Source organism: Anser anser (genome assembly GCF_964211835.1).
Source record: "Anser anser genome assembly, chromosome: 1".
NCBI lineage: Eukaryota > Metazoa > Chordata > Aves > Anseriformes > Anatidae > Anser > Anser anser.
The window spans coordinates 55,041,277-55,048,470 of record NC_139720.1 but is presented as its reverse complement, the minus strand read 5'-3'; the positions used below and the strand labels follow the sequence as shown (position 1 = coordinate 55,048,470).

General features: G+C 50.9%; 1 long non-coding RNA gene across 1 annotated transcript in view; it reads left to right on the top strand.

Moving 5' to 3' along the window:
• The first annotated feature begins 1,376 nt into the window (after window positions 1–1,376).
• Window positions 1,377–7,194, top strand: part of LOC310892450 — a 17,493-nt gene continuing 11,675 nt past the window's right edge. Inside the window, exon 1 of the long non-coding RNA XR_014578144.1 lies at window positions 1,377–1,887. This is a non-coding gene — a long non-coding RNA (uncharacterized lncRNA). The remainder of the gene's footprint in view (window positions 1,888–7,194) is intronic.

The window sequence follows — 7,194 nt, the reverse complement described above, 5'->3', positions numbered from 1 at the left end:
CAGCTGAGCAGGACCTGGGGCTGTGTGTGGGGCGGTGCTCTGTTTGGTGTGAGTTATGGACATCTACTTTTATCATCCCAGCACTGCCTTCCTCCTACTCCTGTCTCCACAGATGCCACAAGCTTGTTGGGGCTTAGCTCTTCAGATGAGCCCAAGTCTTCTGAGCTTCCCTGTTGTGGATCCTCTACCCCCCAGGCTCCTGCTAATGGTTTTGCACCATCCAGGGCCAGTTCAGCAAACACCTGTGTGTTACTCCAGCTAACACTAATTAGCACTTTCCTGTTGGTGTTTCGGGCTTTGCTTCCACATCCCAGGCAGGTGGGATGAGGCTGGGGTGGCTCCATGCCCTCCCCTTCTTCGCAGAGCTGCCTGCTGTCCCCCAGGGCTGGCAGAGCCCTGCAGGGCAGGGGGAAGCTGGGCTGGGCTGGGCTGCTTTCAGCCTCTCCCCAATGTGATTGCCCCCTCCCAAGTAGGCATCATGTCACTTCTCAACTGAAAAGCCAAATGAAATTTCCAGGCGGTTTGCAGCTTTTATGATGCACTTGTTTGCCTTTCTCCCTTTCTCTCCTTTTTTATTTTTTAATTTATTTTTTTTCTTTCTCTCTTCTATCTCTATTCACTCTTGCCAGCTGCCTGCTTTGAATTTAGTTTGTATCAAGGGCAGGAGAAATTAATTTTCTGCTTTCCTGTTTGGTGCAGAATGGATTCTCCCCCCTCCACTTCCCCTCCCTGCCTGTTGTTGGAGTAGAAAGAGATGTCTTGGAAATCTTTCCTTTTAAAAAAAAATCTCCTTATGCCCTCTTGTAACTCCTTGGCCTCTCTGCTGACAGCGTAGAACAGGTGCTAACACAGTACTCCTTTCCTGATCCAAGAGCTGGAGAAGAAACTCTGGGGCATATTGCAGATAACCAAGCGAGAGCATATCTCGCTACAAACCTAGCTACAAAGGGGAAAAAAAAATAGGACATTTGGAGAGGGACAGGTTTTTCATCAGCTCTGGGAAATTATCCCTGCTGCTGGGTCCCTGATTGCTGCCTGGATACGGAGCATTTCTGGGTTCAGTGCTGGGACAGCAGATATAGCCTGACCCCGCTGGGACCTGCGATGGAAGGTATGGCGCGGCGGCGTGGAGGCCAGGAGGTGGTATGGTCTGTTTGTGGCGGGCATCTGGAAGATCTGTTGTTTCACTCCGGAAATCAAGGTTTCATGCTGCGTACATAAAAGTTCCCGGTTAGGCACAAAGGACCTGAGAGCAACTTCCCAGCTCATCCAGCCCCGCGATGTATGGGCTCTGTGTGTGCCCGTGTACGCGCGGTACTTGCAGGTATAGCATATTTGTGAGACGTGGCGTTTGTGTTACCTTTCAGAGAGGAAGAATCGTTTATCTCAGCATTCTAATTATGTCCCATTAAAATGCAAATTTGGGTTTATGCATTGAAATTGTCAGTGCCATTGCCATGGCAACTGGAGCTTGAGGGTGGGGAATTGGAATAGGTGGGACCGTGCATCTCTCTCCGAATCCCTCTTAAATGCCTCCAGGTGACAGAAATCACAGCGCCCTTCCCCAGGATTTGTGGCACTTTCCCACTGGTGAATGTGGGGCATCACTGAAGTTCTCCTTGAAGTTGTTATAAAAAAAAAAAGGGAAATCCTTCCCATTTTACCCCTTGTCATGCTTCTTTGGAGGTGGCTGGCTGGAAGGAAGAAGGGGAGGTATGACTCCCACATAGCTCCCCATGGAAGCCCTTAGATGCTCTGCCCCTTACTGGAAGATCTAATTGCTCTCTGTGCTTTCAGAGCCACTCATCTCCAGAACACCTGGCTGAGCTGTCTGTTGGCTGTATCCTGCAGCAGTGAGCTCCCCTGGTCAATCATCCTTGGCATGGAGTAAGTAGTCTTCCTCATACCGCCTTCTTGGCGGCTCCTTCCCATCCATTTTGCACGGTTAGATGACCTGACTCTGTGGCATCCTCCTCCCTTTACCGAGTGCAACTGGAACCCCTGGAGCTTGTCTCTCTCCTGTTCCAGAGTCATGTGAAGGGGTTTTAGGATGCTGGGTGGAAGCAGATGCTGAGAGAGACTGGGATACGACTGAGGAAATTTTGCAGGGGAAAAATGTGCATCTCTGTTTTGGCTGTTGACAGAAAATTGAACAATTTTGTTGATACATAAAGAATGATGAGTTAATTCCCAAACCACACTGACAGCTGGGCAGGGAAGACAGGACTGGAGTCTTTTTTTTCTGCCTCGCCAGTCCTCTTTAAGAGATTCAAAAAATCCTCTGATTTCTCATTGTGGTGTTGCCAGAGGGTTGTCTTTACCTCCGGGCCAGGAATATTATTTACTGATAATAAAATATAGATACAGCCTTATGAACCTGGTGGTCCAAGCTGCGGTTTTGGTTAAGTATCATTGACTCAGAGAACCATGAGGCTGTTTACCATCCATTTAACAGTGAAATAAAGAAGAGGGAAACATTCCAAACTGTTTTTATTTTTGTTCTGAGCTGGTTTTGCACTCACAGGCAAGGAGAGGTAGAGTCAGGCATTGCTCCTCTAGTGCAAGACATTAATTGGCAAACTAGAGTGAGTTCAGTGGAGGGCCATGGAGACGACTGGGGACTGGAGCACACTTGTGAGGAGGTGCTGAGGACACTGGCTTTGTTTAGAGTGGAGGAGGGAAATTTAAGGGGGGGTGTGTTTGCTCGTTTCCTCTAGGTAATGGGGAGGTTGCAGGGAAAATGGAGCCAGACTCTTTCTGAGGTGTGCACCAAGGAATTGTCTATTGAAGCAACAAAGACAAGTTGCAGTGAGGGGAATTCCAAGTCTGTGTAAAGAAAAGGAAAATTGTGAGAATGATTCAGATGTGAGATGGTGGCCTGGAGAGATTTTGGAGTCTGCATCCTTGCAAATATTCAAAACTCAACCAGGCAGGGCCCTGAGCAACCTGCTCTGGCTTTGAAGTTAGCCCTGGTTTGAGTGGAGATTTGGGCTGGAGGCCTCCAGAGATACCTTTCAACTCCCGGTGTTCTGTGTACTCCCACCGAGGGCAGGTTCGGTGACGCACGGTGAGGTGGGGAGCCCACACTGTTCTCTCCACTGGGATGAATCACAGCACGAGTGATCTGTGGGCTTCATTTGATGGAAAACACAAGACCTTACCATGGATCCTCAGCTTCTGCTTTGAGGGATTTATATGTGTGCAGTGAGCACAGAATTGATGGGGACAGGAGCCGAGCAGATACCTAGATCCCATGAAGACGAGGAATAGATCACTTGCAATTTCCACCCTAGGCAAGCCAGTAATTTGAAGGGATTGAGTTCCCCAAGAGTGACGCTCAACTGGGAGTGAAGGATGGGACTAAAAAAAGCCACCTGCCATCTTGGGCTTTCTCAAGAAACAGATTAAAAATACGTGACAGAGAATGTCCTTCCCCTCCAAGTAAAAAAGATGGTGAAGGGAGAAAAAGATCATATATGAGTTTCTGGGTTTGATGCAACAAGGAAAGGCATCCAAGTGGCCAGTACCTGAAAGCAGAGGAATGAAGAACTGGCTTCAGTGGGAGAGACATTCACCATGTTCAATATTATCATCATTAAGCCGATCAGCTTCACCAGCAAGGAAGGTGCCAAGAATGAGAAAGCAAATATTGTAAGGGAGAGAGAGGAACAGGCATTCAGAATAGCTGTGCGCTAGAGAACACTTGCCAATAAGTGCTTGCTGAGGAAGAGACAGAAGGTGAGATGGAGACCAGAAGAGAACGTGGAGAGGAGAAAATGACAGGGTGGAGGAGAGTGGGAGAAAAGAAATTTCTTATCATTTCCGTAAATCTCTCCATCCTTCTCTGTTCTCTCACATGTGATTCCCAGCTCCCACCCTCCCCTTCACCCCCCAGCCTAGTTCTCCTCTTTGGGACAAAAGTTGTGCCACATCTCCTTCTGTAAGACACGGTGAGATGTGAGATTCCCTCTGTTCCTGGGCTGAGCTTCTACTGACTGTGAAGATTTAACCCTGTGTTTGGGTTGCAGTGGGGGATCTTTAGAGGAGACATCATGAAAAGCTACGGGTAGTGAAACATGAGCCTGGATAGCCTGGATGTGAGCTGGGGTCTGAGCTGTGAGCCATTGGTGAGGATTTGCTAACATCAGCAAGGGGAGGCTTGTCTCACTGATCTGGGGGAGAGGAGACAGACTGGTTGACCCCATGTGGTCCCTTGGCATCATCACGTGCTTCTGAGCTGCTGTGTGAAAGCAGCCAGCGAGCTTCATCCTCACCTGGCAGGTTGGCATTGCAACATCTCCTACCGGAGCTCACCTTTCCAGGATGAGATCCTCTAGTGGTAACCGTAGCAAAGATGCTGAGACCTCTAACAGATGGCAGAGCCAGTGGTGTGTTCCTCCATCGCTGCATTTACCCCATCCCTTCACCTGTAAGCCCTGCCCATGCACCAGCCCTGCCTCCTCATCCCTTCAGAGGACGACAACGCACGCACCCTCCTACAGCCCTTCCCACGCCCTCCCTTTCCCCAGATAAGGGGGTTCCCGCGGGCTGCTTCCCTCTCGCACCCTTGGCTGTTCTAACATATCCTCAGGGAAGGTGTAAGACTGGCTCTGGTGACAAGATTGCGATTTTTCTTTTTTTATATATATATTGACAGTGGAATTTCCCTTGCCATTTCCAGCAGATCTAAAAAAAAACAAACCCAACCCTTCACTGAATATTCAGCATCTTCCCAGAGCAAGGCGGTAGCCGGCGGCGGCCGCGGGTACCACTTGTGAGGGGATGACTCACGAGCCCCGGCTTGCTTCCTCCTCTGGCTGGAGGTCTGTGGGTTCAAGAGCCCAAAGCCCCCAGTTTGAAATCTCCTGCACAGATCTCCCCCAGCTCCCCCTGTCTCCTTGCAGTGCTTTTGGTTCAGGCTCTTTCCTGCCAGCACCTGAGCCAACACTGGCTCATTTTCACACAGCCTCCCATGTAGCTTGGTCATTGACTAAATTAAATTTCAATTACTTTTTATTTATTTATTTATTTTTTTAACCATCAAGAGCAGCAGTGCTCAGTTGGCAGCAGTTGCCTGGCCTCTTGCAGCAGGGACAGGAGCCTGTGGGTTGCTTGGTGGGGACGAGGCACAGGAAGGTGAAGAGCCCCGGGTGTCCCTGCAGGGGTTGGGACGGACAAGCAGAAGGGCACAGGAGCGGGCTCCTGGCTGAGTACCTTACCCAGAGATGTAGGGTGAGCTGCTCCGCTCCTTTCCAAGGAGGGAGCCCCAAACCACCCGCTGGTAGCCCCTCACTTTGGTGGTTGCACCCCCAGCTCTCAGTTCTGGGGAGCAGAGCCTTGGCACCGCCAGCAGTCCTCGCAAGCGCATCACCTGTTTTTTTTTTTTTTTTCCACAACGGCTTTCAGATGTTGCTCGCTTTTAGTTTTTATCGCAGCTCTGCTCCTCACTGCCCATCTCTGGGAAATGCCACCCGTGACCCGAGCCATCATACCTGTGTCAGCCGCGCTGGCTGGGAACACCTGGGGCCCCTTTTCTGCCGGTGACATCTCGCGGGCGCGGGCTGACAGGTAGTCAGGACTCATTGTCTTTCTAAGAAACCAGGAAAATAAGCTTGTGCTTGAATCCCAGGTGCAGAGGGGGCCTGCCTGTCACAGCCAATTCAACGCCGCGCTGCCTGGCAATGCTATTTTCTTTTCTACGGGCTCCTCTTCACCTTGCTCTCTTTCCCTTTTACTCGCATTCCCTTTTGCTCCTCTCTTTCCCTCTCCCTCTCCTCCCCAAGCTGCCTCCCAGCAGAGATTGCCTATTAAGCCAGCTGTGCTAGGGCTGCGAGAAGCACACAGGCATTAGGAAGAAATGCCATTTTTCGGGCACTTGCCTCTATTGCCGCAGCAGGGTGGCACGAACCTCCTGGTGCCGAGGCACGTGAGCAGGATTGTGCTGGGAGAGCGTGCGACCTCACATGCAAAAAAGCGTGACTACCCTCACCTCTTGCACGAGCTACGATTTGAGTCCTGCAAGCCAAGGTGTGAACCTGCACTGCTCCACCTAAACGGATGAGTCCTTTAACATATGGGCACATGAGTTTCTTGTACGGTCCATGGGGCAAGCAGGTGCTCTGCGTCAGCACAGGTTACGTGTGGGCTGATGGGGATGGAGGAGATTCCTGGCTTCCACATGCAGTTCTGTCCCCAGTGTACATACTGTGTGAACAGCCCTGGGTTCACCCCACCCGTGGCCAAAATTTAGATGCAGACACACTTGCGGTGCCTGCTAGCATCGTGGCAGCAGCAGGAAGCCCTGGGAGCAGCGGCACAGGGGAAGCACTACAGGCATGGCTGTGTGTCACAGTGGTGAGGGAGGTTCAGAAACGCTGGGATTTGGACTGTTTTCAGCAGCTCTCTGTGTTAGGGAGAAGAAGTAAGGTTGGGTGTATCCTTTTTCTCCTTCAGAAGTTTCTTTTACTTTCATTTCGCCTTTGCAGGTGCCCAGGCTGTAAAGGGTTATTATGGGGGTGATGCGTGAAAGCCTGGGCAAACCTGGGCATCGCTCAAGCTACTGGAGGAGGGAATTGAGGAGGCAAGCAGGTTATCAGAGGAACTGACTCGAGTGGATTTTATAAATTCATTTTTATCAGAAGGGAATTAAATGTCTTGCCCAGATAGGCAGCAGTGCCCCGGCCACGGCTGTGTCTAGCAGCCATGCGGAGGCGGCTGCGGCTGGGCTGGCATCTCAGCACGGCGTGCAGGGCGCTCGGTGCTGCGAGAGCTGGGGAGGGGATGAGACTGGTGCTCGGCGTCCTTTGATGGTGGCAGGCTGGGTGTCCACAGCCTTTCTCAGGGAGGCAGGACCAGCCGGGATGTGTTCTCCTTCTTGCCCCCAAGGGTCAGTGCCTGCTCGGCGTCTGTCTCTCTTTATGTATATTCTGCTTACAGACCCTTTCCCCCTCATTGTGGCTTGTTTGTCTTTCAGAGATTTGCCCAGGAGTGGGTTAAACTTCCTCGTTAATAGCCAGGCAGATAAAAATCACTGGAAAAGGTAAATGAAATGCTGCTCTGACACATCTGATGCAGTGGAGGAGGCAGATCCTCCAGACTGGAAAGCCATTGTCTCCCAGGGGTTTTCAGATATCACATCCTTGGTGGAAGTGAATTGGACATGCCCAGATCCACAAGAGCATCTGGCGAGGTATT